General features: G+C 39.5%; 1 long non-coding RNA gene across 1 annotated transcript in view; it reads left to right on the forward strand.

Annotated features, from left to right (window-relative positions):
* The first annotated feature begins 9,985 nt into the window (after positions 1-9,985).
* Positions 9,986-27,863, forward strand: part of LOC128147419 (uncharacterized) — a 110,559-nt gene continuing 92,681 nt past the window's right edge. Inside the window, exons 1-2 of the long non-coding RNA XR_008237019.1 lie at positions 9,986-10,062; positions 25,845-26,042. This is a non-coding gene — a long non-coding RNA (uncharacterized LOC128147419). The remainder of the gene's footprint in view (positions 10,063-25,844; positions 26,043-27,863) is intronic.

Here is a 27,863-nt window from a genome sequence, read left to right on the forward strand (position 1 = left end):
GTTCCCTGCGTACAGACAACTGAGTCATCTTGGAAACAACGTAGAAAGCAGATAAGTTTTGCTTAAACTTGCCTTAACAGTGCAGTTGGGGGTAAGAATTGGACTTATTCTAAAAATTTATGTGTTCAAAAAGTGACTTTTTAAGTTGAAATCAGTGAGCACTCAGCTGTTTGTGTAAATGTGGTAATTAAAGCAGCAGGTAGTTGACAATGTATAGCTATTTGTATTCAATCTCCAGGTGAGGTGCATGTGTATTTTTGCACATGTAACTCCTGTGGTCTGCTTTATAGTGTCACCTTCTGGGTGTAATATCTTTCAGAAGTGTCTTCTCGTCTTAAATGGACTGCAGCAGATCTATGCTGGCCCCTCAATAAGTTGCTAATAATTTAGAGGCAAAATTGTCCTGCCTTTTTCTGGAGCATTTTCTAAAAGGTACTGAAAGAACACAGTAGTTAAAAACCTACTGACCCTAGTGGAGCTGGAGAAAAACCTCTTCTTACTCAGCCTTTTGTAGGCTCATCTCCTCAGGCAGCACTGCCTTAAATGAACTGCAGCATTTATGACCAAGCTTCTTACAATACTGTGAAAACTGCTTTAAGTAAAATTGGAAAACAAGGACTTCCCAGGAAATGGTTTGAAGCAAATAGCATTGGCATGAGAGGAACACCACACCAAAACCTATTCACAAAAATTCCTTGAAGAAGTTCAGTGAATTGGCTGTAGTTATAATTTTGCAGTGTGTGTATCTTGGATTGCTAAGGGCCTGCGGTAACATGGTAACTAAATAGAACAAAAAGTGTAGAATAAAAAAGGACGTACAAAATGTTGAGCTGAAGAATGCTTGCAGGTATGCTAAAAGCTTCATGGGGTCAAGGTGGAGGCTCAGATCCAGGCTCTGCAGGGAGAGTACCAGAGGTCAAAGCCTCTTTAGTCACTCTTTCTTTTCTGAAGGCTGAGCAGGGCTATAATAAGTAGATATTAATTAGCAGCCATTTACTATTTCTCAGAATAAATTGACAGCTTGGAAGGAAATTATTGTGTTAGAGTTCAACACCTGATTTGCCTTCAGCAGCCTACGTACCTGCTTTCCTCTCCTGAGGGAAGTTACATTTTTTACAATTAATCCCAAAGTTTGCAAGTTACAGTTGAAAGAAGTTGCATGCGTATCTCTAGTATCATCTGTGGGCTGAAGAAAGCAGCAATACAAATTCAATCCAGAGAATTCTTTAAAATCAGCTTATATGGAAAAAGATGTTACCAAGCAATTCAACCTAAAATGTCCAAGTGTACCTTATTTTTGATGGACAAGGCTTTAGCTTTCATAAGAATGATTCAGAGCTCAGATGAGGTATTGTAATTCCATTTTCAAGAGCAGACAGGTTTTAAAATTAGAATGAAAGGTGTTTAAACAAGTATTACCATTATAAAGATAAAGAAAATATCTACTGTATCAGATAGAAGTAACTTTTCTTCCACCCATAATTTCTATAAAATTTTGAAAAGTCACACAGGTATTTTAACTTGTAGATCTTGCTAAAAAAAATCCCAGCTCCACAAACTCTCCATGACCTTGAAGATCAGACAGTGATCCAAAACACTGATTGTGACATTAAAGAAGCAAACTTAAGACCTTGGACAACTCCTGAGCTCTAGGAGATACTAAATCTAGAATGAAACTTCCTTGACAAACTAGCAATCCCTTGCTGAATAGCCTGTTCTGCATTTGTTCTATTCTGGAACGTTGTAGCCAGGGATGGTCTAAATCTGCTGATGTAAAGCTGATTTGGCATATTGTAGTACTTTAATCTGTTTTGTTCTTGGGTCAGTGTGTCTCTAGTAGGTGTGTAATAGACATTGCAGAGGATATGCTGCCAGATTTTATTTCCCTTGCTTTGCTAGGTGGTGTCACAGTACTTTTACATGCTCCAGTGCTTAAAATTGCATAGAACCACATATTCCTCTTCTCCTTCATGCAAATAGTGGGCTGGCCCTAGAGAAGTTTTAGGATGCAGCCCCTGCTAAGGGAGGGAAGCTTTCAGTGAGCGTTGAGCAGCAGGCAGGAGAGGTTCAGGAAGGAGGGACTTGTAGCAACCTTCTGAGAATTTGCAGCTCATGCAGAGAAAGTGAGAAGCTGCTGGGGTGAGCAGGGAGCAGACCCAGCCAAACCTCAGAGCTGCTAGAGAGAAAAACTTGAGAAGGCCAACAGAAAAAAAAAAAAAGTGTGGTTTGGTGCAAGCCAGAAAGCCAGAGCTGATTAAAGCTCCACCTGGAAACGTGAGCCTGTCCTGCAAAAAACTAAAGCTCTGTTCCAGTCAGGTCTCTGTCACACCTGGTGTAAGGTGTAGCTCTTGCTCCCCTGGTCCAGTTACAGTGGAGAGTCGACGTGTGCTCTGAATGGGTGCAGCCAAATATTTTATCTAGTTTGGACTGAAAACTCAGTTTGGAGCTGAGAAATCTTTGTCAGTGAAAGTTTTTTTATTAAAATTGGTAACTTTCCTAAAAGGTCAGGTCTCAGTAAAAAAGTGCTTAGATAAATTGGTGCATTTGCAAAGAAAAATCTTTCAAGAAAAGTTCTCATTCAGCTGTACTTCTGTTCCATGTAGTGTAGGAGGATGGTTTTTTTTAAGATAAGCATTTTTATACTCCAAGCTGGTGAAATTAATAGTCCTTTCACTGTTGTACCTCAAGGTTTGTTCTGTTTTTACAGGTAACTATTTTAAAAGCTTGAAATCCACTGAATATGGAAGGAACAGCTGCTATAGCAAATGTACCCCTTGATGCAAGCAGCATAAAACGTGAGGAGGTCTGGAAACTGAAAAGTTATTTTACTTTGAGGTGTCGCAGACCCAGTAGGAAAACTCCAAACAGGTCCCATTAACAACCTGTTCAGAAAAAACAGGCTGTAAAGGGAATGTTTTTGAAAAGGATCAGGCATATGTTTTCTAATAAATTAGAAAGAGACATTGACTGTTGCATTTGCTTTTGGTGGAGGGGAGAAAGAAAAACTAGTATTAGCAAAGGTCTGGGCTGGAACTGGAACTTGATCCTCTCGGGTGCGTTCTCCTACTCAGCTGAGTTTTGAAAGCCAGTAGTCACAATGTGTAAAATGCACAGTGTTCAGAACGGTCCCTTTCTCCACTCAAAATCTATTACCGCAATTGAAGACAATTAAATATAAACAATGTGCAGAAACAATTGGGACGCAAACTGCCTATCTTTAATATTCATTTATATGAACTGGAACATTACTTCTATATCTAATAGCTTTTGCAATAAAGTCTAACTGAAATTTTGTTTGCTATCTGTTGGCCTCAGAAAATATTGCACGTCTAAACTTCACTTGTGTTTTGCTTAAAGGAAAAACATAAAAACTTGCCCCTCTGCATTAGCTTATAAACTACAACAGCTCCTAAACAGACTTCTCCTTGACTTCAGTGGGAATCTCAGGTGGGGGAAAGGTCTGTTTTCATGTCTCGTGGAAGCTGTTGCACAGAACCTGGTAATGGTTTTTCTATTCTATTTTAAATGAGAGGTTCCATTATTTTGATGCACTTCTGGCAGTTATAGCACACAGACATCTAAGCATATATGCATGTATATATATAGTGCATTTTATAAAATATACTGGAAGCAAAAACAAGGAAAGGTTAAAAATGGATGGCAATAACAGCTTAAAGGGACCTAGCTCATCGCTTTAGTCTCTTTTTTTCCTTTGAAATAGTATCTCCTACAACCTGGATGTGGGTGGGCAGTCTTTATGTGGAACACCATCAAAATTTTCAACTATGATACCTCAGGGTTTCTCCCTAGGTGCAAACTGGGTTGTGTTAATCACTGGAGACTGATACTAGCTCTGTATAGCATTTATTCAAAAATTCTAAATGGATTGGATGCGTTGCTTTGGTACTGATGACTGATGCTCCCATATGAAGTATTGAAATGGGGTACAGAGAAGATTCCTTTCCCACCTTGGACTGCAATAAGCTTGTGGTGTTGTGGAACCTGGTGAAGTGAGAGACTGACAACAGTACTGGTGATTTAAATGCAATTTTGCAGAATCATCTAGGTACTTGTCCTGGTTTCAGCTGGGATAGAGTTAACTGTCTTCCTAGTAGCTGGTACAGTGCTATGTTTTGAGTTCAGAGCGAAGAATGTTGATAACACTGATGTTTTCAGTTGTTGCTCAGTAGTGTTTAGACTAATGTCAAGGATTTTTCAGCTTCTCATGCCCAGCCAGTGAGAAAGCTGGAGGGGCACAAGAAGTTGGCACAGGACACAGCCAGGGCACCTGACCCAAACTGGCCAACGGTGTATTCCATACCATGTGACGTCCCATCCAGTACAGAAACGGGGAAGTGGGGGGCAGGGATTCGCCGCTCGGGGGACTGGCTGGGTGTCGGTCGGCGGGTGGTGAGCAATTGCACTGCGTATCATTTGTACATTCCAATCCTTTCATTATTGCTGTTGTCATTTTATTAGTGTTATCATTATCATTATTAGTTTCTTCTTTTCTGTTCTATTAAACCGTTCTTATCTCAACCCACGGGTTTTGCTTCTTCTCCCGATTTTCTCCCCCATCCCACTGGGTGGGGGGGAGTGAGTGAGCGGCTGCGTGGTGTTTAGTTGCTGGCTGGGGTTAAACCACGACAGTACTGCAAGAAAGATGGAGATTACCATTGTCCCAGAATCCTTGTTTTAAAAGACATATATATAAATACCTCTGCATTTGTTAACAAATAAACAAAAAACCCCCACAGAAAACCAAAATCACAATTTCCTTGTGGTAAAGTTCAAGAACAAATAAAGTATCTGCTGTATTAAATGCATACACTTTCTATGAATCTGTAGATGAGTTTATGCTAAGGAAGCAAATTGATGAACAGAACAATTCTGTAATTGGGAAAAAATAGTGAAATGAAGTTGCAGTTGCAAGGATGTGCTGGATTGAAGAAAACGGTCTGTTTTCTTACTGCTCACAGTGTGTGCTCTGTAAAGAGATATTGATTTGCATGGTCGAGTACACCAGTGAATGTGTGAGGAGTACCTCATGAAAAAATGCTTTCTGTGCCAGTAAATCTGCTCTATGAGGTTTGTTGGATGGGATGTCTAGTAGCAGAAAATGGCATTGTGGCTTCCAATGATGAGATGCTGTATAGCGAATTTATGCGTTAGCAAAGCTGAAATCCGTATCAGGATTTTCATCAGGATATATCATGTGCTCATTTTTTGATACCTTGGTTGATGTGCCATAACAAGAACACCAATAAGAATGGTAGAAGAAAAAAATCAGGCTATTCGTAATGCCGCTGCTCCAGCAGTGCCATCTGAGAGCTGCAAGCACGAGTGCTAGCGTGGCAGGATTTATGAGCTCTTACGCACTCTGTTATTGTTTTGTGCCTTTTTTTTTGCAGAACACAGTGGCCATAAATTGGCTTAAAGCATCCAGAGCTTATTGCTGAATCTGCTGCCCAGTTTTAATTTTGGATCTTGGTCATGTTGTATTTTCCAGCATTTTCAAAGACTTGTTGGAGGAATTAGTGATGTAATAGAAACATCCCATGGGAAGATGAGTCTCAGTAAAGGGTGGCATGGTGGCATGAAGAAAGGAGACCACTTTTTTTTACACATAGACCATCTTTGTTATTCAATCGTGTTGATACCATGTCTGTGGACAGAGAAGCCTGACATATGATTAACTTGTTTTCAGGTGCCCTGGATTGGGGGGGGGGGGGGGGGGGAAGGCAAGGTAGATGCCATGGTTGATATGGTTCTTCGAAGGAGCGATACTCTTGTTACTGCTCCCAGGGACATGTCCCTAAGAAACTGAGTATAAATGATGGCTCCAGGCAGTCAGGTAGCTTTCCTCAAATCCAATGGGCAAAATACAAGTGAAACTCAGAAGAATTTCACTTCATTTCACAATATTTCACTTCTTATTTAACAATTAAGAAGAATTATGTTTAGAAAGAAGTGTTAAATGGCATTCAGAGTTTTGAGGTGGACTTTTTCTAGGTGGTTGTTAAACGTCTGTACACAAAATCCTCTACCAGCAGTCCGTTGCGCAAGGCTCTGTTGCAGAACAGACGTCGTTTTGGTAATGAGATGAGACTTATTATGAGACTGAAATTAATTTCTTTGTTAAATTTATCTGTGTAGAGCAGTTATAAAATTGCTTACAGCAATCAAGATCCTGGTAGCTTGCCAGCTTCTTAACAGATAAGCAGTTTTGAAATAATTATTTTCCAATAGTGGCATTGAAGTTGAGAACATTTTTGTTCCTCCTACTCTTTCAGCTTGCTTTTTAATTAAGGAGGGGGGAGGCACGTTTCTAGAAATGTGTAATGAACAGGCTGTGAATACCAAGTGTGAATATTGTACTTCTTTCTCCTTTCAAGTGTTCCCATGAGACATTGCAACACTTCAGCAGTACAACTTCTGTACTGTTCTGTTATATTTTTAGTGGTATTGAATGTATGTTGTAACCCATACCTATAGTGCTATTAAGTAAATCTATCCATGTGTTATATGAAAATACTTATATGCGTCTTTGTATTTAGCTGGGAAAGAACATCTATGCTCTAAAGTTATGTAAAAACTGAAATTATGGAAAACTAATTAATGGACATGTTAAAATGCATTTCACACCTCTAATCAAGGTGGTTGGACCTAATTGCAAATTTATTGTGGAAAGAGAAGGGAATGTGAGGAACAGATTTACCTCTCCTTGGGGTTATCCTATGTTTTATAAACCAACATGCTACCCCAGTTGCTCTGGGGGGCGTATGGTCACTTTGAGATGCTGAAAGGGCTGCTGGCCTGCCTCTGTTAGAGACTTGCCGCGGGTGCTATGGAGGAGACGAAGGACTTGATTTCCTATTGGCAGGCTTTATAAAGTCCAGAAAGGGTTATACACGGTCTCCGTGTGGTGAGATAACGATGCGGACGGGGAAAGAGGGAGAGAAGAGATGCTTTCGAACACAAAGGCTCCTTGCCAAAGCTGGCGGAGCATGGCTATATGCGTGGCAGGAAGGAGGGCAGAGCTCACTGCTGCTGTTGGCTGGGCAGAGAGTACTTGTTGCTCTGTGGGGAAAGAAGGGGTTAAAAAAAAAAAAAAGATTGATTAGGACATAGAAGACATTGTATGTGAGAATATCTGTGGTACGTGTTGTCCAGGCCAGCAGGAGGTGTGATCGGACTGCACATTACTTGTTTAGAATGATGAGAGTATAGTCATTGCAAATTAAAATGTTGCTCCAATCTGCAGGCTATTATTTCTGGAGTTCAGTTACACACGTACTGTATTTTTTTTTACTTCTTTTTTTTCCTCTGTGTGAATACAAGAGAATTATTGATAAGTTAGAAAAGTGATGCGGGCAGCCTGTCATTTTTCTAAACTTACTAACTTTCTAAAATATATCCCCAAAGTCATGAATAAGAGGTTTTTATGAGAGCAACAGAATTGCAGGTAATATGTAGTATTGATTGATGAAACTGGGTGGGAAACAAAGCAAATGAAATGAATTTACTATCTTTGTTCTCTTTTTCTCTTATTTAGTTAAGAATGCTTTGGATTATTTGCAATACAGTAGCTTTCAGGAGCAATGACAAAGTGTGGTAGTTAACAAGATATTAATAGAAAGAAAAATAATTTAGAAATTTTATTATTGATGCAAATGTAGGGAAGCACCTATTCTTTAGTTTTTGCATTTCATTGACAGAGACAGCAAGGACAGGCTTCTTTACCTAATGGCCCTAGAATTGTTTTGGGCTTGCATCAAAAGAAGTTTTCCAGAAGAAAGATTTCTGTGTGAATCTTTCACCATAGAATCAAAAATCAGCCTTACTTTTCAAATTAGAAATCTGTGAAGACATAGATGGGCCAAAAATATGAAATGGACCAGAGAAGAATTCGGAGCAGGCACCTGCCAATGTGATGTGGGTTTGATCACCTTGAATAGGTTGGTAAATTTCTTGATATTTTCCATTTCTGGATTAAATCCAGGAGCACCCATGGGTCCCTAGGATACACGAGTGTGCATCTTCTTCCATCTCAGTGTTCCCTTAGCTAAGGAATCGGATCTACACTATGGCTTTCTAAAAACACCCTTAACCCAAATCAGAAACTCCAGAGCACTGGATTAGAAACTTCAAAGTAATCCCTGATTTTTTTTTCTGCATTCTGGTCTGCCTTTGGGATTTAGTTGTCATTTCCCCCTTGCGTATCTGCCATTCCCAAAATGGCACATATCCCTTCTTTCCAGCAGAATTACCTGTACTAAAATGATCCTGCCAGTTCCTAATAGCTATGTGGTCAGATGACAAACACATCTTTCCCATTGGCACTCTTCAGTCCCTCTGTTGCTAGTCTCAGCGGGTATACCTGATAATGAAACGGCTGTAAAGAATAAACTACACTGACTTTTAAAGCATTTAGTTTCTAGAGATACATTTTTTTTGCAGAACATGAAGTTGTGGCCTTGATATGGCAAAGGATAAGAAAGAGGAGGGAGGAGATGCAGGCAGGAGATAAGAAGAAGGAAAGTGAACTGTTCAAAGAACAGCCACTGGTTTTGCCTTCTGCTGGGCTGCTCAGATATTGAGAGGGTTATCTCAGTGACAGCCAGGGTGCAGTGCTGGCACCTGGCAGGATGCCTTTCTCCTGAAAGGCGGATGGGAGAGAAGAGCAGCACTGGGAAGATACAGAGCCTGAAGGGCAGGCAGTGGGTCATGAAGTGGCTTTGGGGCGAAGCTAGCAGACATTGGGGGCATTCGTGAGAGGTGGGCACTGGTGGAGAGTGTGCTGTGTACTCAGTAGGGCTTGGGGCTTCACAGTGGAAAACATGGCATAAAAAAGGGCAGCACAGGAAAACAGAGCAGGCTCAGGCAGACCTGAGAACATAACTGCAGTGATGGTACTTACACATTTTCTGAGTAAGTTAGGCTGCAGAAATTGGCTGTTGAAAAACAAACCTCCAGGCACGTGAGAGAGGTTTTAAGTACAGTTTTAAGTACAGCAAAGTAGGGCTACATCTAAAAACTCCTCTTGGCTCCAGTAGTGTTTGTGAACTAGTGATGTACAATGTAGAGAAATTGCATATGGGTTACCCTGGGGTCTTGCTAGTGCCTCCGGTCCCTGTGTGTGCTCCTAGTTGCCTTGGCTTGGGAAGTCAGCAGGAGTGCTAAGACTACAAGCTATCCTGTTTCTGGCAGGCTACATCTCCTTGTTGATCACTTCCTTAGCCAAAGCAATAAAACCAAACAGGAATGCAGATGTAGGCAGTTAGGCTTTGGCCTGGCTGGAAGATTTTCTCGGCTGTAGGAATAATTTCAGAAGAGTGGACTAAGGGAAATATTTTTTGCTTAATAAGTTACAGCATCTCATCAGTCACATACCACACAACACACGATTTTATAAACTGTTGCACTTTGCCTGGATATAAGTGGATTGCAACTGATAACCCATAAAAAATTAATAGTTAGTTGCAAGTTTTTTAATGGAATAAAAAATATCGCAGTAATGAAAAAGCTGACATTTTAAAGACTGATAAAGAAACAGATTTATCAGAATAATGTGTTAGCAGAACAGCTGTGTATACTCTTAGGTATGTATAACAGACTTACCATTAGAAGATAGCAAATGTTCCAGGATGAGGATAACCAAAAATCCAGGAAATTGAAATTGGGAGTATGTGAATTTGTAAGAGATTGAATGGAAAAAGTATTATCTAAAAAATGCTTGAAAGCTAGTACTTTGGCAGAGATGCATTCCTGGATGCTCTTGATCTGGTCATTAGCTTGTACGATACTATACAAAATCATCTCACCACAGGGTTGCGCAGTCAGAGCAAAGATCTGAGCCTGTGCTGTTTTACTGGGTTTTGCTCTTTAACTTATTTAATTGGCCATTTTCCATTCGAGTTAGATAGGATTTTTATAAACCTCGAAGTCATTTAATTTTCATGAATTCCATTTTCCTCTGCCCTACAGAAGGGGTGTAACCATTTCCTCATGACAGAAGGAATCAAAGGGGAAGTCGAACAACGCATGGCCTTATCAATATTGGTAAGTGAATGTCATTAATTGATCTGCATCCTCCATGGGATTTTTCATTGTGGCCTGTTACCATAATGAGTGGTCAGCAGAGCAGAACTGGTCTAGACAGAACGTAAAGGCCTCTGCTGAAAATGAGCCTTTTTCAAATGTAAATTCAGAAAACACTGGAACAGAGGGCTTTTTTTTGTTTGTTATTAGATGCAACTTTCTTTCTAAATCAGCACCAATACTTCCTTAAATTAAGAAAGGCAGTAAACACTGGAGTTATTAGTGACATTGCATGACTGTACCATGGGTAGTTATCTCTATCCCCCTTTGTTATTTTTAAAGACCTGTTTACTAAATTCAACAGTAAAATCCCATTAATAATTAAATACTTAATTTTCCTTAGAAAGAAAAAATAAGATAAACACTCTATTTTCTTAGGTAATTCATGGTTATGAATTGAATGACTTGCTTAAAATCAATGGTAATAAATAATGTATAGGATTCTTTTTCAGTCACCCCATAAATACTAAGCTGATTGAAGAAAACAGTGAACATAGTAATAGAAATATATCTTTAGGCAGTGATAAGATTTTTGTGTGTATGTTCCAATTTATATGAAATTGATTTCACACTTCCACTGGCGAATGAAGCCTTGTATCAATCAACTGAACACACTTACGAGCAGGTGAGGACTTAAACATAACTTTCCTCTTGCTCAGTTGCTGCTCCAAGTCCCCATTGTAAGGGTCTGTCTGACGCTCCTTTGCCGTGTGTACAGCCCTGCACATCTTTGCAGGATTAGGACCCACATTTCACAACTGTTACTTCAGGTGGCTTCTTCTACATCGTATATATCCCATCGAGTACTCTTTTGTTGTACTGAATCCAGTCTGCATGTGGGCCCTGCATAAGGATGGCAGCTTGCCTAACTGAGGCAGAAAGGGCACTACCAAGTTACTGTTGGCATGGAGTGGCTGAGTTGGAAACAACTTATTTTATGAGGGCAGGAGGAAGGATGAAACATTATTTATGGCATGGAGGTAAGCGAGGTTGTGTGGGGGTCCTGGCTGGGGAACTTCGTAATCCCTGATGTTTGTATCATCAAGGTTATTAAGGTTAAAATTCTCAGTTGATGAAAATCAGGACAGATCAATTACAATTTAATGGTTCATAATTTTGTCCTTGGGTGACCCACTAGGCATAAAAGGTGGTGTGAATCTGGTCAGGAGGTTCTTTTGTCTTCCCTTCTCTGTGTCCCTGTCCCCAACCCCCAAAAAATCAAGTAGTAGTATATAACGAATAAACTGAATTCAAGAAAATTGAATAAGTAGGTTTCGGTCAGCCATATATGCACAGATCCTGCTAACATGCCTGATTCTGTTAGTTGCATCAATGTAAAACTAAATGCAAGGAAAATGATTCCTAATTGGCACTGATGATCAGCAGGTGTAACCTGTGCTGTCAAAGAAGGGGAGAGTCACATGTGACAGCCTTTGAAGCCAACTACAGTTCATCTCCTGGAACATGCAGCAGCTTTCCTCAGAGAAAATAAAACAAATTTTCTATTTTCTTAGGTAATTTATGTTTACAGTTGAAGGTGTATGATGTTGGCAATAAGGCGAAAGGCTTTTTTTCTTTTATTTCAAGAAGGAATTAAAAGCTAGAGAGAAAATGTGAATGCCTTGAGATGGTAACCATGGTGCTCAGCACTGGGGGCCTGTTTTCAGCCGTGGAAGTAGGTGGTTGGTTAAGGAGGGAGTATCATCTCTGAAACAGTGAAGATGACTGAAGTATGGGGTGATGCATCATGGATGAAGAGGGAATTTCTGTGTTTTGGCTGCAGTGATCCTGAAGCTCTGAGAAGGAGGTGAAGTGTTAAAATGAGGTCTGAAACGAGCAATAGTATGGAGACCTGCTAAACAATGCAGTATTCAAGGAAGGCAATAAATTGTAGAAAGTAATGAACAGATTTACAGACTTGGAAAATGTTGAAGAAGAAAAATGCATTTAGGTTAAAGGCAAGCAATGAGTTTCTGGACAGGTATGAACATACGTCCTGAACAAGGGAGAATGAGGCTGGGAATGCTGCATGAGTGCCTGCTATAAAACCAATCTGTCTGACTTGGAAACCTTCTGGAAGTGACATCAGGCTTAATTATGTGAATACTCTGGCTGTTTTATTAAAAAGTTTCGACACAATTTGTGAAACACTCACCCCAGAAATTACTGCAGACTTGAAGTGTCCTAAACTGTCATCGGTCTGTGAATTTTGAATGTGCCAGGCAGTGCTGAGTGTGTCACTTGGGCAAGCCCATGGGCCTTGGTCTGCAGGGTGCATTAAATGAAAAGAGGAAAGTGCACTGAAAAAAAATTGTGGAGAAAGTGCATGGAAAACCAGTGGGCTTGATAGTCTGTCATTTCAGAATACGCTTGTAAAATGATAATAGGGTGGATTCACACCCGTAGCAATGCTAATGATGAATTCCCTTCCTGCACTGCTCTGATTTTTGCATTATAGTTTTATATTAAAAGACTTCTTGAGAAAGTGGGCATATGAAGTTGGAATAAAGGCCTTATGCCTTTATTAGTTGCTCAGAAGATATTCTTAGTCTTCTAAGGAGCAACAGTGTATGGTATAAAACAATAAAAGAGCAGTTCCAGTCAGGCTTGGGAGTCACTGCAAGTAAATAAAGGGGGCAGAGTAGAGCCACAGAGAAATTGCAGATAGGAGTCAGTAACTCAAGCTATAAGAAGTCAGTATAAGGACCAGAGGAGAGAGATAAGAGTTACAAAAAACAGAGAAGAAGATCTTTGTTGGAGATTGGGTTCAGTGAGTATTCAGTTTGGTGAGTCAGAGTTGTAGCAATGCCTGCTAGCGCAAGAGTCAAACAAGTGAGTGAGGCTTTTGGGTATGAGGATTCAGAGGTGGGAAACTGAGATCGCCTGGAGGTGGTATCATAAGAATACAGAGTTATCTCACTGGAATAACCTTGCAGTGGCAAAGAAGTTTTGTTAGAACTAACAGTATATTATATCTTGTTTCCAAATGCTATACAGATGTTTTCTCCTCAAAAACTTGCTTATCAATTGATAGTTGCTCATTTATTTCTTGGCCTGGAATGTTCTCCAGTGTTACTCTTATCTTTTGCTCTTGTCTTTTCCCACAGTGGAATTACAGTTAGAACCTAGGACATGCATGACTCTTTCTGTATGTAAAAGCAGATCCCGTTTCTGTTCCAAAGTATCATATTACTGATTTGGATCATTTTTACTCTAATCTCTTTCTGGTCTTTAACTGAAAGCTCTCAAGGACAAGTGGTTTTCTTAAGTACTAATTATTGTATGATTCTTAATCATTATTACTAATTACATCCTTTTCAAGCATGGAATTTCTCAGCACCTCCATGCAGAGGTCAGTAGGAGGGTTACAGCATGATTGCTCTCTAGAGTGGAGCACTTCTGTGGTTTCCGTTTTCAAAGCATAAATTGAAGCTGAAACAAAAGTTAGGTCTTTATTTTCTGGCCTTGTGCTTGCTTTCACTTCAGTGTTACCCTTTGCGTGTGACAACTATGACCCCAAACCTTGAGGACTGTGAGCACACATCTTGTCTTAGTGACTCAGCAGTTTATTTTATTTGTTTGTCTCTCTTACATCGTTTTGATGACCTGCATTTCTTTCAAGGGGAAGAAAAACACACACGTTTACCAAACACAGCAGAGACAGAAAATCACAGAGGAATGCCAAGTGAAATTTTCAGAGAAGTAGAGGGCAGGCATCCCCATCCTTTAGATCGCTGAAAAATCAACCTTGTTACTTTATAAAGGGTTATATCATCAGCTACCTCTTGATAACAAGGTTATTCCAATGAGATAACAATTTGCTATGAGTCATCTCCTCCCAAGAGGAAAAATGGGGAGGAAGGACATTTTCACATCAGCTTTCCTGTAGGTAAACCAGAAAATAAGCTGTCATGAAATTTGTCTCCTATAAAATAGGAGGCAGAATACATATATGTGTATTACATCATGACAGTGGCTTATTGCAGAACAGTATTTTTGTGTATGGGGTAATGCAATTCTGCGGGGCTTTTTGACTCTAGCTGACAAATCACTGAGGGTATAAATATCTGTCTCCTTTAAGGATGCTCTAGAGGAAAGCCATTTTTCCAGGGAGAATGAGGCTTCAGCCTTTATCTCCTTGTGCATGCTTTTTACTAACATGATTTTTGTTTCCCTCTGGTCTCAGACAAACAAGGCTTTATGTGCCCATGTAGGGGAACCTTCAGATGATTCCCACCAATCTCTCCTTAACCACACCATACATTGTATTTTCCAAATGCTCCTCTGCAGTAGTGTAGTATTGTAGCAGGCTGACAGAGGGGAAGGATGAGTAAGATTAATGTCACCCCTGGCAGAACCTCCTTTTCCTTTGTTACTAAAACATAAGGAAAATCATCAGCAATCACGGCTACCTCAGACTCCAATTTTATGAATGGCAGAGGAGTTTTTGTGGCCGTTTCAGTGGCCTTGGAGTCTGCTCTACCCAGCAGTTGCTGACTTTGTTCTGCCTACAGTCAGCTCCACAGCATCCACTCTTATGGGAGAGATTGCAGGACTGAATGAAAAATCACGTTCTCCCCTCTCCCTCGAGCAGACCTTCATAGAAGTTGACTGAAACTGAAGAATTCCAGGTAGATTGCCTCAAATGTCTTTCCTGCTCATTTGTTCAAATTTCAGCTTATTTCACTGGCAGTGCCAGAATCACTGCCCTTCCCCATCCCACCAGCAAAACCAGTTAGTCCAAGTGTGAATTAAGGTGGGTAAAAAAGAAAGACTCATAAATCTTTGTTTTCCAAGAAGTTAGACACAAAAGACCACAAGCATATTTTTCACTGTAGGAAGTTACCTTTAAACTAAAATTATTTTTTTCTTTAAATTATTTTTTGGAATCTGAGAATCTGTTTTACAACATAGGGTTTTTGTTTGTTTACGACTGGTCTGTAGTCCTGAGAGGGATTTCCAGTGCAGCTGCAGAAAACACCAACCGCAGTCTAGTGTAGTGTCAAAGAACATAATTAGATATTAAGACAGGTGATATAGGCATCATTATAGGCAACTTAGAAAATTGCAGAAAATTGAGAAAACTCCCCCTTAGTTGAGGATTAGTTATAGTTGAATGTTTCTCACTGAAAAACTGGGGAGGGAAGAATGGTATGCATGTCAGTGTGTATGGGGGTTTTCCTGTTGAGAGCTTCAATGAGAGTTTTGCTGTCGTTTAACTGAGACACCTCGTTGCACTCCACTCAACTCAGAGGAATGTACTTAGGAGCCTGGTCTCTTCATGGAAAAAAACAGGTGCTCTGCCTCACAGTGCCAGTGAGAAGCCTGAAGTTGATGGGAGACTATCCAGCTACCTGAATATCACTATAGTCCTATTAATCTTACCAGCTAAGAATATGTCGTCATATTTTTGACAGAGGACTGCCTTTTTCTTTAAAAAGAGTGCCAAACTTTGAAAAAATGCTGATTTATACAGATACCTACGAGGAAGAAAATGCTTTATGGTATCTAATGTTTCATCATTTACAGGATTTTCATTTGGAATTTCAGATTAAGCTCTTCATCTTTCTTTTTTTATTTTTATATGATGCAAGTTAACATCCCTTGATTCAAATTAGATTGAATTTCAAGTGACCCTCCCTCCTCCTTTGCAGATTTACTATCTTTTCTCATGTACATGCTTGACAAATTACTAAATCTAGAATTTTCTGAAGCAAAGAAGCAGCTATTTAGTTTTGACTGAATTTTGGTGATGTTTCAGAGGAGGTCTTGTGTGTTTTCCTTTGTAGGCATAAACTAGGAAATAACACACAGGGATGTAGCAATCTACCTGTGAGATACAGATAGGTACAATGGTTTCATATAGCTGAGAAGCTGGCAATAGAAGCTTTGGGCAACTGTATTCTGTTTCTTATATGCTGACTAAATTTTGGATCAGTAATTGAGGGGTGATATCACTCCTATATGCAAAGCCAGAGCATTGCTATGTAAACAAAGTGCGTGCTATCACACAAAGTTTTGGAAATCCTGCAAAACTAGAATCACTAGTGCATCTCTATGAGACTTATCAAAGAACAGATGTTCAAAGCAGACTGTCATTTGATCTGTGTTCCTGTGAAGTACTCCCACGTTATTAGATGGGCTAATGCTGCATTTGTTGAAGCCAAGGAAAGGTAAAATCAGAAATAGCTTGAAATGAGACTTCAGCCAACTTAAACATTTTCTTCAGAGTGTTCAGCCTGTATTTTTCCACCCCATTTTATTTTATCTAAAGTGAACTTACATTGTGGTTTAACCCCAGCCAGCAACTAAGCACCACACAGCCGCTCGCTCACTCCCCCCCACCCAGTGGGATGGGGGAGAGAATCGGAAAAAAAAAAATAAAACTTGTGGGTTGAGATAAAGACAGTTTAATAGGACAGAAAGGAAGAAAATAATAATAATAACAACAGCAACAATAATAAAATTACAATAATAATAATGATAAAAGAATTGGAATATACACAACAAATGATACACAATGCAGTTGCTCACCACTTGCCAACTGATGCCCAGTTAGCTCCCAAGCAGCGATCCTCCCAGGCCACCTCCCCCCAGTTTATATAAACTGGGCATGACATCACATATATGGAATACCCCTTTGGCCAGTTGGGGTCAGCTGCCCTGGCTGTGTCCCCTCTCACCTTCTTGTGCCCCTCCAGCTTTCTCGCTGGCTGGGCATGAGAAGCTGAAAAATCCTTCACTTAGCCGAAACACTACTTAGCAACAACTGAAAACATCGGTGTGTTATCAACATTCTTCTCATACTAAATCCAAAACATAACACTATAGTAGCTACTAGAAAGAAAATTATCCCAGCCAAAACCAGGACAACTTAGTTGCAATATCTTATATCATAAGCAAACCTCACTTGTTTCTCAAAGGGACGAGCCTCTTTGGAACCAAGAGAAGTTACGAAATAATGTGACAGACAGGTGTGACTAATACATGCTATTAAAGTCTTGATTTCTTTGAGGCAAAAAGGTTCGGTGTGAACTGTAGAGTAAGTGCCTACATCTTAAAAGCCTGTAATAAGAAATAAAACTAAGTTCCATATCACTTGATAGTGAAACCTTTTAAGAGATTTTGTCTTCTGAAGACCAATCCCAAGAATAAAATTAAAATCTCACTTAAAATAGCAGAACTGTGCAGCAGGAAGGAATATTAATGCCAGTTTGAAAATTATTAGAAAGAATCTTGAAAGAAATGGCAGATATGATTTTAGGAAAAAGTCTATTAGCACAGTGATAACTAATGTAGAAGATATGTGAGTAGCTTAATAAAACCACTGGCAGGGGAAAGTAAAGTGCTGTATGTATATTTGCATGAAATCTCCCATGTTTGACATGATTTAAAAAAAAGTAAATGATTGAAGACAACAATGAGAGTCGAGCAATAGTTTTACCAGTTACTGTTTAAGAAATGGCAGGAACAATGCAGTGTTGAGTAACATTACCCGAACTGTTCACTCTCCTGTATTCTGTGGAATTGAAACCCTCTTGTCTTCCTGTTCATTTAGTACTGCTTGTTTTCTCATAATTCCTTAATACAGTAAGCATTCAGAAAGTTACAAAATGCCAACTAGCTGGTTACCAGTGTATTTTGCAATACCGATTTGACTATGGAAAGCAGTAAGAGCTTAGTGTGCCCTCAGCAACCTGGTCAACCCCGTATCTGAGGTGGGACCAGAGTCCTCCTGAGGTCCCTTTCCAGCCCGAGTTATCTTGTGGTGCTATGGATACTTGCATTACCATTAGCATAAGACAGTTATGTTCAAATACTCTGGAGATGCTGAGCAAGAAAAGCAAACTGATAATGGCCTCCTGGCCAGGCATGGTGTAGTGCCCTTTTTTTTCTCAAAGCCTTTTTTCAGGCAAGTCCCGAAGAGTGTTGCCGTTAGCCTCTTCTCAAATAAGAATCAACATGCCATAGCGTGTGGCACGTACTGAGGAAGGCTAACAAATTTTGTGGTGTGTATTGGGCATAGAGTGCAGAGTTTTAGTGTTTTACCCAGTCATCCATATACCATAAGTTGAATTGTTTACATCTTCTTTTGTCTCAGTACCTGAGTCAGTGATTAGGTGTTTGTATTAATTGGCAAGAAATAAAATCAAGTAAAAATTCCCCAAGTTAAGACAGTTTTGCTCACAGCAGTGGTGTCAGTCCAAAGCTGTGTATCAGGACCCATTTGTGGAGAAATTCTCCACTGAGAATTTCTGTTGAAATGCTGCCGTTGAAATGCTGAATGAGCCTTTCATTTTGAGACCTAGAAAACTTACTCATCTAAAACAAAACTAACGTAAAAGATAATGCATTAAGATAGGTTTCCTTTTGTGGCATGTCCCATAAGATGACATTAAAATCCCACAGGAAATAACCCTATCTGAAAATTTTAGTAAAACTTATTCCTAAACTTTAGTTAATAACGCTTCTGTGTAATACTTTTGAATTGGAAAAACATCATGGGTTATTGGTATTCAAGCGAGCGCACCAAGTGTGCCATCCTTACTTTAAATTAATGTCTGATAAAGTCGTGAGAAGTGGTTCTTAAGTAAATTGGACTTGCCTTGTGTATTAATTAGGATTTGCTCTCAACTGTTTTCATAATGCTTGTGATGAAACAAATCATTTCTCCAGGCCAGATGGTGCCTTTGTCAGGTTAACTAAAATACCAAGCCTGCTATATAGGAACAGTTATGCAAATAATTAATTTGTCACTTCTTTGACCAAGCTAAGAAAAGCAAACAAAAAAACATCTACCAAAGCTCTTCCCAAAACTTTTAAAATGGTTTATGGAGCTGTTGGATTAGATTCAAATCCTTTTGCTCTTGATTCATACCTTACTGTCGAAATTTCTCTGGCTTCAGTGGCATCATTTGTGGAGCGGAATGACATTCCAAAGTGTAGGAAGAGTGAGAGTACAAATGTAATCACAGGTGGAGCACTGGCATTGGCCAGCCTTATTGTAGCCAGCCATGGGTTTAGCTTTTGTTTGTTTGCTTGGAGACCAATATAATATCAGTGTGCCTTCCTTCTCCCTTGCTAGTATAGAACTCAGCAGTCCACAGCATGAGAGCCTTTGACTGGAAACATTTTTAAAAGCAAATACAAGGAGATGAATTTCCTCTCCGAGAGTAATATGCACGGTGCTAGCCCAGAGCAACAGATACTTCCGCATGGTGGGACTTTACCAAAGGTGATCTGATTCTGCAGACGTATTACTATGTCTCTGTAAGATGATGCTCTAAAAAAGGCAAATGATGCATTATAATTTACTTTCCGTTTCATCCTTCTGGAAGCCCTAAGTACTGTAATTTATTATCAGTATTTCAAGGGAGAAGCTGTGAGGCTAATGCAGAGAAATATGATGGGGGTTTGAAATTTCTTTTATCTCTACAAAGATTAAAAAAAACCCAAAACCCTAGCCCTGGTTCCACTAAGACAATTAGCTTGTGCTTCTTAAGTTATAGTTTTAACCTTTGAAATTCTGAAGGATGTTGAATTAATCAAATTTCTTTGAGGGCAACTGGCTATGTCTTTTGTAACTGTTCAGGAAGTAGGTTAATTTTTATAATCCCAGCTTTTTATCATCACTATGGTGGCATTAAAAACATGAGCCAAACTTGTCTGGAGATGACTGTTCTAGCACTTTTGCCTTTTGTTTATGTTCAAACCACCTCTTTCCTTTCTCTCAATTGCTGTGCAAATACTGTAGTCATAGTGCTAAACGTAACCCACAGAGGAAAGGTGTTTCATTTCATTGCTGCAATAGAAAACTCTCTTAGGAGTTTGAGGTGGCGAACTTTTGAGGGGCCTAGTTTCTTCATTAAACTGCAGGTTAATCATACATCCCCGTGCTTTGTTAGAGGCATTACCTTGTCATTTTCTGTTTCCTGCACATTATTTCTAGTAATACTTCTGAGAGAGGGACCTCTCCTAATTTCCACTCCTGAAGGGTAAGAATAAGATCTTTACACACTGTGTGGATCTTCAGTACAAAGAACAAAAGCAGTGCTTTCGGCTAACACCTGCATAACATAGTTGTGAGTTGTATGAGCCCTCCCATGTTTTCAGGGTAAGATATAACCTAGGTGTGGCATGGGAGACTGGAGGACAAATGATCTGGGCCATTGTATGAACAGTCTTTTAACTTTTTGATGAAGTTTCTATGTAGGCCTAAGATTGAGAAGAAAGTAGCATAAAGCAATCAAGTTATGAATTTGAGGAAGCTTGAAATACTGCTTATGGAAATTAGGGCTCTCATTTAAGGTGTTGGTGTGCACTCAGGAATGACATTTGTTAACTGAAGGTCTGATACGCAACCACCTGTTAGTGGAAAAACCTGCTTACCTGAGAGCAGCTTGATAACTCCCTGCACCAGAGATTAGCACAAGATGGTACGTTTCATGAGCTCCAGTCCCCTTTTTACATCTAATGAATAATGTAAGTGGTGTTTTTTATTGCTGCTTACTGTTCAATGAATGGCAGAATGGTGTGTGACCTGAATAAATATTTGAGTGTATTAGTGTCTGTGAAATTTTCCCTTTGCTATAAAATGCATTTAAGAATATGTTAGGCAATTCAGAAAGGTAAAAGCAGTGAACTGGAATTGTCCCAGATTATATGACAGAAAACATATTTGCAGTTTACTCAGCCTCTTCTTTAACGTAAAGGCTAAATAAGTTTCTGATGAATAATGACAACTTCATACATTTTAAATTGCAGCTGACTTTGTTAAATGTCAGCTAGGCCATATAAAACAATAGTGAAAGCAGTAAAATAATGTGTGCAATTATGTATGGTGATCTGGATGCACAAGATTAAAGAAAGCTGCAATGGGAATAGGTTTAACATGACAGACTATAAATTTATTTAGTTAATGCCAAGAGAAGGATGGGGAATGGGCACTTTTCAAAACAGGAAACTGGGGATAAAACTATCTCATCTAATTGTGGAAGTAAAGTAACAACAGCTATCTTACCCATTCAAACCCCTAACTGGGAATTTTGTTCAAGATGGGATATTTCTGACAGTGATTCAATCCATCCTAAGCCTAAAACTGCATTTATCTTAGACCCAGTGAGCTTTGGTGCTGGTACTTGTTTGGTTTTGACACTTCTGCCACAAGAAATGTTTGCCTCTGTGTTTTATAGATTGTGTAAGACGCTTCTGATAAATTGACTTAAAGGTTCTTGCTGTGGATCTTTTATCTCCAGATGGTTGATGCATCATCTTCCAAAGCCCTCTTTCCTCATGCTCATTCTTCATACAGGAAGGCAGAAAGTGAGGGACGACTACACTATAAACATTTTCCCTATATTGCTTTACCTGATTATTTTTTCCAGTGCATCACATTCAGTTTGTTAAAACCTCTGATTTTCTGAATACTGCTCAAAATAGCAGAAATTCTTTGCTCTAAATGGATTTTTTGCCTTGTGCAATTCTTAATGTTGTTTTTACTCATTGTCTTAGTGCCCATTTTTGTATGGATTTTATGAGTTTGAGACGCACAGTGAAAGCACATCTGCTAATTCGTTCTGGCAATTTGGCTGGAAATTGCCAGGTACTGAGCGCTCCCAGACGTTTTAATGGAAAGTTTCAGCTGGACTGTCTCAAGGGTGTGCTTATTTTGTTTAAACTGGTTCAGTAATTTCTCATCATTTCAGAAGCTCTTGGCCTGTTACCTTTTCAAGTGTAGATTCAAAAACACGTCTATCTCTTGTTAGCATTTGTGTTAATAAATACTAAATAAATTGACTGTTCCTAAAGTACAGTAAGATTATTTGCAATTGATGGTATCTTTAAGAAGCAGGAATATCAAGTTGAGATTTGTTTTGTTATTATGCTAAATTTCAGTTTGTGGTTTTGTCTCCTAGTACATTATGGGGAAAAAATTTATTAGCTTGGTAGTAACCATACGGAAGAGATCCAGTGAGCTATCTTCTGCAATTGTTCTCAATTAACAGTGCTCTTTGTGCAAAACTCTGAATCGTCAGACTGTCTGTCTAGAAAACCAACAGGCAGTGCGTGAAACTCTGTCTGATCAGGGTGGCCAGAAGTCATCCTATCACTTGGTAGTTAGGTCGGGAGATTGAATTGTCCCACAACAGAACTGTATTTCAGTTTCTCTTTTGTGAAGGAGCACCTGTACTCTGAAACGCGTTGGCCAGCCTGCTTATCCTGTGCATTTGAGCCTGACCACATTATATCATCATGGAGGCAGGGAATAACTGGGAGTGCATATATGGATGATCAGCTCTTCTAATCAAGGCTTTAGAGCAGGAAGTATCTGCCAATTTAGGGATGAAGACCAAATGTACAGGGTGCCTTATCTTCAAGAACATCTGCCAGTGACCAGCCGTCAATCATTCCCTGTCACTGAGGTCACGTGCAGCAGAGGGCACAGTGCTTCTGACTCTAGCACGGATGCGTATGAGTGGTTGCAGCATCTTTTAAGCATTTAGCAACCAAATAAACAGGGTTTTTAAACAAAAGGTTTGCAGCTCAGAGTTTGTCACAAAGAACTGCGTAACTTTAAGGCTTTATAAAGCATAATGAGTTATTTTAATGTTTGCAGTGTTTTCTGTATTTCATATCTCTTAAAAGTATATGCATGAATATATGTATGCAAAGATGTGCAAATTTTGGTGCCTTTTGGTTTTTATGGAAGAAGGCATCCAACTTTGGAGTGGGATCCAGAATACTGTGTATGCGTGCCGTAGATTGCACAGAGGGGGGGAAATCTGCAAAAGGGTTTCAGAACAAGCAACACTAAACCCAAAGTAATCTGGGGTTAAGTAATGGGCAGACTGGACAGTGTATTAGTCCATTCCCACATCCATGGAAGGTCTCTCTGTCCATGTGAGATGCTCAGTCCAGACCCCTGTCTGGAAAGCAGATAAAGATGGGCTTGAGCATGGCATCAGCATTCAGACAACAAGGGCTGCTGTCTCAGTTAGCAGAGCTCAAAGAACAACCCCCCGGCAGAGGCATTACTGCCTTGAGTGCTTTGTGTGTCTGTAGAAAATGCTGCACCACAGTTAGAAACCTATGGTCAAAGTCAGCCAGTGTTTCCTTGAATTCGTCTGTTGAATTTCTTGAGTGAAATCTTGATGCCACTGAAATCAGTAGCAAAACTTCCACTGACTTTTACTCAGAGCAAGATTTTCTCTCTCATTTTGGTAAGTACAGAGAAACTGTAACTCCAAAGGCCAAGGTTTTCAAACCTGCCAGAAGGATTTAAAGTGCCCTGAAAACATGAGTTGTGGGTGTTCGTTTCCCTTGGGCAGCTCTTGCAGTCTGAATTCTATGTTAATGGAAAACCGTGATGAAATATTAAAGACCCTCAGAGTCAGGACATGTGAAATTCACTATATGTGGATTGCTGAACTGGCCATTAAGCAAGGGCCAGCCCTCGTCTATCAGTGCACGAAGGTACAATTCCAGGGCATGAGATGTGCAGCATGCCTGGGAGTGGTATTTTCCTTGCAAAAAGAAAATTTGAGTTGCAGAATTACCAGACATAGACAAAAAATGTAAAGGAGAAATACACACAAGTACCCTTGGGGTTGCTGACACTGAGTCAGGCTGCCGAAGAACAGAGCTTGAATAAGAGTACAAATAAACTATGTAGAATAATAAAGTTCCTTTTTCACACATGAATGCTTCTTGATATTTCCAACAGAAACACAGGTAACATTCTCAGTTAATGAAGTATCAGATTAGAACCATGACACAACCTAATTAAACACTGGTCATGTGAACATGCTGGTAGTAGCTGCTGAAAATAGCTTTTTTTTCCCTCCATTATAATCCACGTATTGGTGTTACAGGGAAGCATTGCTTCTTTTGAAGCAGCACAGCTTTTGTTTAAGAATTTGGTGGGTATATAGGATAGGACTGAGTTCAGCTGTGAACTGAGAGAAGTGTATCTGCTTGATTTTATGAAGTACCTCAATGCTGCCTATGTTCTTTAGGTTGATGGGGCAGGGACTTAATTTCACCAGTTCACAAAAAATTACTCCCATCATAACAGAAAGCAGCAAGGGACCCCAAGAGAGGAATATGACATCTGTGTCTGTTCCCTCATTACAAGGTTCGTAAAAATGTTCTTGTCTTATTACAATAGAGAAAAAACAATGTTTGAATGTTTTGTAAATCATCTAAATCAGTCCTTGTTCTGAGCTGCTCTCAGGGATGTAGATGTTGTTTGGTAAGTTTTTTTCAAACAGAGACATTTTTTGTTACGGAGACAGCAGTGGAAGATTCCCTACAGTCCCCCAGGGAGTTAGCCTGTCTGCACAAATGTTTAGTGCTTGGATATTAGAAATGGGTGCTATTCAAACTCTAAGATAGCTCCAACTTTTCTTTCTTGAATAGCAGTGAACATCATGGTCAATATGATTCACTATCATTCTTTGTCCCAGTCTTGAGCAATGTCTTCCAGCTTGAGTCTGACAAGGACATCATTCTCCTGTGTGGTCTGGTTGCCTCATCTGTCAAGGGTATGGTGTTTTGTTAGTCATTCATTTCCTGAATTACAAACTGACTTTGTGTTTCTTCCGTCTCCACTCCCAGTTTCAAAATCTGAACAAAGCTAATCATTTCTGCTCCCCAAACTTCCAAGAGAATAAAATGAAGAGAGTTCTGCAACTGGGAAAATTTACTAAAAAACCATTTCTGTTCTGTTCTCCTATTTGTGCCAGAGGATCTGTGTGGTCTTTGAGTTTCAGACCCCAAGGTGTGCATTCAGAAAGACTGCCTGTCCTTTATAATTGCTCTGTGACACAGAACAGTAATGGTAAATGTCTAGTTTCACTTTCCTCAGCCAGATCATTGAGATCAAAAAGTTAAGCAATATGTCTCTGTAAATCCCATCCATGTCTTTGTATAAGGGGAGACTTTTACTATTCTCTACTTTTGTTCATAGAAGAAAATTGAGAAATAATCCTATCTAAAGTACCTAAATGACAGAAAATTGTTTTTATTTTTTGTGTGCTTGAATTGTATTTTGTGCTTTTTATATATTTATTGTTCTAATAATACAGTTCTCTTCATTAAGTAATAAAGTTATCAAGAAATAGAAGCTGTCTTAGAGGTTACCTTGTTCCCTGACTTATTGAAGCAAATATTCCCACAGACACTAAAAATCCCTAAACTAAAACATTTGTGTTAAAAGTCCCTATATACAGCAAATCCATAGACCTGATCCATTGAAAATGGGTATGAGTTAGGCCTTTAAATACTGATGGTTCTATATTTATAAAGCAAAAGTAATAACAATCCAAACAAAGAAATCTCCTAGAATGTTTTTGGAAACTGGGTATTGCTTTAAATGGAACTAGTTAGAATTACAAAAGCTGATAAAATTGTGAAATCTGAAGTGTTGTTACTAACAGACCTTCTACTTGCTAACTCCTTTCATGTCTTAAATGTTGCCAGTCTGGCAGAGTGTGGTAGATCAACTTTAATCTCTGGAATGGCCCACAGCTTGTATCCTTTTGATCTGTAATACAAAGACAGAATAACTACTTTCTATCTATCCTGAAAATGGGTTTTAAAAAATATAATTAACATGGAGGCCAGCTACTGAAAAAGGACATTTTATCCCTCCAAAGAGGGAGGATTAAGGCTAAGTATACAGAATCACTGCCAATGCTTCCCTTGATTTTTGGACTTGTTATTGTTTTCCTCTTTGTTGTCAGGTATCAATAACCTAAGACCTGCAATTAAGAGAGCAAAGGGAAGGAGAGAATAAGTTAATGAGAGTGGAGGTGAAATCAGTATAACCAGTGTCACTGAATGGAGCCACCTGAAAAATCACAACTGCCAGAAAGCTTCCAGCTGCTAGAGGGAAACAGTCATTTTGACAATCAGTTTCTGGCTGATGTTCTTGGTTTTGGGTAAGTGAATATTTCATTGAGTCATGGTTGTGAGCCTGGATCCCTGAACTTGGTGAAAACTGTGTGCCACCTGCAGGTGGGAGAACTCAACAGATGCGGCAAAAGGTAAATGCTCCTGTTCAATTAACAAAGGCATGATGGTTTTAAAATATCGAGGCCTATCCCCACTTCGGCAATTCTTAACAGTGGTGTTACTGATAATTAACTTGTTTTGGTAGCAAAATGGTGATGTGATCAAGAGAAGGGGATTTCTGTCATGCAGGCTGTCCTAACAGTACTCAAAAAGAGGAGGGGGGATGTCTTGAACTGTTACTGGAAGACTAACATCACACTTAAAGGTGTGATACTGGGTCTGTATGTTGTTAATACATCATTTATATAGGTTTTTATGTTAACTTGCCAAATTGGAGAGTTTTGTCACATGGAGAAATACACAATGCAGAATGGTATGGCACGTTCTTGGAAGATTCACAAGAGCAGCAATTTGGTTTGGCAGCAGTTGTGTTTCTCTACCAGAAAAACTCTCTGCTTTTCTTAAATACATCCAACATACTGCAGGGCATTTATTTTCCTGCCAAATTCATTTTGCAGCTTGCCTTTTCACCTTGCCATCACTAACATCATTTTATCCAGGGGTGACCCTCAAGCTGGCCCAGCTGGGCTGGCTGGGCCCAGACGAGCCATGCCGGGGGGTTGGGCTGTCCCTGTGCATCCTTCCCAAAGCCAGGGCCATTCCTGCTCCACACCACAGTTCCAGCTCTTCTGTTTCCTGGGGTGTGTCTTCTGGGGTGTGTGGCATGTCCATTACACTTACATGGCAGATCTGCTTATGTAGAGATGGCAGAACAGTCCTCTTTATAGCTTACAGATAGAACATTTAATTTTACATCCCAGAGTGCCACCAAAGCCACAGCTGTGCTTCATTTGGTGTCCGGTGTGTGCTCTCAAGAAGTAAGAAGAAAGCCTTTGAAAGCCGAGGAAACAATGGTGCACACCAATTACCTGTATCTTGTTTGAGTTTTGGTAATATGTTCTTGGATCTATGGGTAGATTGTAGGTGAAATACTCTGATCTCCATACTTGCATGGAGACCTACCTGTAATTCTGTACATGTAATGGTAATCACAGCTAATGTCATTTTTCTTGTGCTTACAAATGTGCTTACAAAATTGTAGGGAGACTTTATTATTATTATTTTGTTCGTATGAGGTTTTTTTCTGTGTAACTTCCTGTGAAATACTGTTTAGCTTTTTGCTAGTCTGTCAAAGAGACATTCTCAAGGGAAGGTGGCATGTTTTTCCTGAGGCTAGCTGTATTCTAAAAAGGAAAAAAAAAAAAAAGGCTCTGTTAGTTTTTAAATTTTTAGGATTTTATTCATCATATTCTCTACTTTTTTATCTCTTCCCCAAATAGACTCCCATTTGTTATTGCTTCTTCAATCAGTGAATGAGAAATTGCCAAAATAAATACTGCAGTATTATGCTTTTAGATCAAAATAAAAAATTAAAAAGCATTGGAACAAATTAATGAAAGAAAAATCCATCAATGGCTGTTGAAGCACAGACATCTCCTCTCAGCTAGAAGGGTGCTGAGCTTATGAGCTTTTGAAGTCCAGCAGAGGGTTGGGGGACCAGAGGAAGCATCATTTCAGGCTTGTGCCAACATCTTTTACTTTTTCTTGGGCAATTGCTGTGGGCCACTGCTAGAGAGAAGATGCTTGACTGAACTTGGTTTTACTTGGTGCAGGTGGCTCATGTATCCATCTTAATGTCAATTGGTTCATAAGATTTCTGAGATACCAGTTCTGGAGCAACACTGTTA

This window comes from Harpia harpyja, chromosome 10, assembly GCF_026419915.1.
Source record: "Harpia harpyja isolate bHarHar1 chromosome 10, bHarHar1 primary haplotype, whole genome shotgun sequence".
NCBI classification, from domain to species: domain Eukaryota; kingdom Metazoa; phylum Chordata; class Aves; order Accipitriformes; family Accipitridae; genus Harpia; species Harpia harpyja.